At 31.3% G+C, this 3384-nt stretch overlaps 1 long non-coding RNA gene across 1 annotated transcript; it reads left to right on the top strand.

Moving 5' to 3' along the window:
* Positions 1 to 1433: 1433 nt before the first annotated feature.
* Positions 1434 to 2620, top strand: LOC128282510 (uncharacterized). Its single transcript, XR_008272798.1, has 4 exons — positions 1434 to 1662; positions 1878 to 1941; positions 2096 to 2329; positions 2430 to 2620. It is a non-coding gene; the product is annotated as an uncharacterized LOC128282510 (long non-coding RNA).
* Positions 2621 to 3384: the final 764 nt, after the last annotated feature.

The following is a 3384-nucleotide window of genomic DNA, read 5'->3' as shown; positions in this document are numbered from 1 at the left end:
TATTTTTTAAAAATGTAAAATAATTATTAGCAAGTGAACCCATCAAATTATACAATTAGCTAATTTGGGGTTTTAATATTTAGAATATTAAACAATTGCTTTATCATCACTCTACCCTACACACCTTATCAAAATCTAATTAACTTCACATCCACTTGAATGCAAAAACTTTATACCTACCTTCCCAACTATAAAAACAATATATTTTTTCAATCTTAATTTTTGCACACTGGAAAGATTCTGCTTTTTCATGTTCATGCTTTACACTTAATCACCTTATTGCAATATGAAGACAATAAATCAATGGTGTTTTCACTTGACAACTTTATATTTGTCTCTTGTTATTTATGCAATATTTCTTGACCTACATTATTTCACATTTATAGGATAGATAATATAAAGTATTTATTTATGAAAAAGTGGTCCTAACTCTTAATAGATTATTCTTTAATCTAACAAATAACAATCTTGTGTCGGTCTTTATCTTTGATCGTCAAAATGTTGGACGTTGCCATTTTTACAAGAAGTCTTTGGACACTTTTGACTTCATTTTATTATGCTCAACAAATTACGTATCATTTAAAATGTTTTTTATTTGATATATAAATAGATTCTCTTAGATTTAAATAATTAAAATAATAATTAAGTTATAAGTGAAAATAATTTTGCAATTCAACGAATATTAAACACTTGAAATATAATGTTTTGTCAAAATTCTTAACGCAGGTGATGTGGTGTTGGATTAATTATTACTAATTATTTTACCATAGCTTAATTGTTTTGAATTTTTTTTTAGCATTTAAGCCTAAGTTTTAATAAAGATATTATAAAGTTACAGAAAAATAAAATGTTATGTATATAAATTTTAAAATATATATTATAAAATATAAACAATTAATAAGAAATTATACAAGTATTGTTAAAACAACAGCAATTTATTAAAATTTATCAAAAGTTATAAAAAATTTTACAACTTTCTTTTCACACTGCCGTGGGATGTATAATTCATCCTTAATAACTTCTTTCAAATCATCTTCCCTCAACAAAAATCATTATCTATCACTCACTTGAGCCACCAAAACTCATAATCACTTAAACACCTCACTTATACCCGATCATTATCACAACCCAAGCTTCATATTTCTTTATTATTGAAACCAAAGACTCCAAACTTGATAATAAGATGAATTCTTCTATATTTTTTTTATAATTTAAAATAAATTTTAATAAGTTCTATATTGTATTTTTAAAATATTTTTATCATATTAATAATATTTTTATAATTTCTATAGTTTTAATATTTATAATTTTACAATAATTTTCTAGTTTTTTATGATATTTTAATAGTTTTAGACCTAAATGATAAAAGACCTCATAAAAATAAATTGAAAACCAATTCATCCCTCAAAATAACTAAAAAATCAATTAAACCTTTACATAATCATTTCTAAGGGGCTTTTTCTACGGTGAAGCCTACCTAGTTGAGATCGCGCGATATCCCTAGGAGTCGGTTGTCGAACGATATGTTGCCATTGGCAACTTCTAGGAAGGGGCCGCGGGAAGAGAATTTCAAGTAAATAAAAAAAAAAAGAACTAAGCTCCTCACTCCTCTCACCCTATTCTTATACATTCTTCATCGTTTCGCATCGCACATCACATTCGGTAATCAAAATTTTCCTTTTTAATTCTTCAGTTTTGCCCAATGTTTTAATATCTTCATTCAATCAAAACCCATTCTCAGTTTTAAGTTTAACTCTAAATCTATCTAAAATTTCCAACTTTCTTGTTTAAAAAGAAGAAAAGTTCCTTCTTGAATTTTTTTTTAATATTATATATGTTTTATGCTGAATGCTTTCTGCTGGTATATATAATATTAGGAAGGAAAAAGGACCCATCACCATGGCCAGAAGGGAGTTGAATATCAAGGGAAGAAGAATCAAGGTACACTTGTTTTTCATGTTTTAGTGATCAACCAAGTCAGGCACCTCTTCTTTTCTTCTTCTCTTTCATTCTTTCCATATTTTCCCACTTTCTTCTTTTGATCATATAATCAGTACAAATAGTTTTGTTGTAATGATGATCCGAACCTAAACAGAAAGCTGAGAAGAAAATAAAAGAGATGAAAGCCTCGACAGAAGAAATGAGAAATGAGATGACCCATCTGATAAACTTGGCTGAGAATTGTCATAATGCGTTCCTCCAAATTAGGGAAGCAGTTCATCCACTAATCTTGGCTGCTCAGTCGTTGGATGCTCAAGTCGATGAACTGGTTTCTGCCTTCCTTGCTCAAAACCACAAAGATTGATCACTTCTCTTCCTGTTTGCGGTGGTATTAACTGGTTTCTGCCTTCCTTTATTTCCTTTTTTTTTTTGTCATTTATGTTTGACTATATATTATTATATATTTGCTGTTTTTTTTTTTTTTGCAGGGTGCTTGGAGGGGTTAGATCAGCTGGTATTGTGGAAGGATTTTTGTGATGCTTTTAAGCTTCTATAACGTGGCTTCTTTTTAGTGTTTCTTAGTGGAAATAAACAAGTGTGCTATGAATTTTATTCTAATGTTGTTTTTGTGTATGATCACTGGACATATTATATGATGGAATTGCAGTTTTTAATATGATTTTTGGTGGCTTGTTGTTTCCATGCTCTTTTACTGTTATTGTGTAGAGCTGATGATGAGAAATTATTATGAACAAACCAAGCAAACAACTTATCGCGCCGTTCATCCCTAACTCCCTCACCTTGACTCGCTCTCAGTAGCCGACCGGCCGGTCTTAGCGCCAGCGGCCGAGCTCCTCATCCAGCTTTACAAGTTCCTTTTTCTTTTTTCTGCTGGTTTTTACATTGGGTTCGGTGAGTGTGTTGGATCGGCCTTGCCGGACTTGGCTCCGGCCTTCCTTGGCCGTGGTTCATCGACTCTTTTTTTTTTTTATATAGGTTTTAGGGATTTTGTTTGGCGTTGCACATTTTTGGTGCCCTTTGGTTGCAGGTTTCAAGTTCAGATTCTCCTCAAGAGCCACAATGAATCATTGAGGCAATAGGGGAATTTAATCCTTATTAATGGCGGCTACTCTTCTGATCTGATGATGGTGGTTTGTGAACAAGTAGGTTGTCTCTCAGGTCATTTTTGTAATGGTGCTTTTTCATGTTGTACTTGAACCGTGTCTTGGCTTCTTTCTGTTGTTTGGCTTGATGGGATGTCGTCCCTCACAACCCTCCTTATCTCTCTCTTCATTTAATCCTCAATCTTTCATCAACTCCAAAAGGAATTTCATGCCTCTATCTTATAAATTAATTCAATTATTGCACAGGTGAACAAGTTAATATTATTACTTTAGGGACAAACAAAATAAGAAATGAGAATTAGAGCGATTGTGGGACTTT

This window comes from Gossypium arboreum, chromosome 10, assembly GCF_025698485.1.
Source record: "Gossypium arboreum isolate Shixiya-1 chromosome 10, ASM2569848v2, whole genome shotgun sequence".
NCBI lineage: Eukaryota > Viridiplantae > Streptophyta > Magnoliopsida > Malvales > Malvaceae > Gossypium > Gossypium arboreum.
Note: the sequence above shows the minus strand (reverse complement) of the source record. Positions and strands in the feature narration are given on the sequence as shown.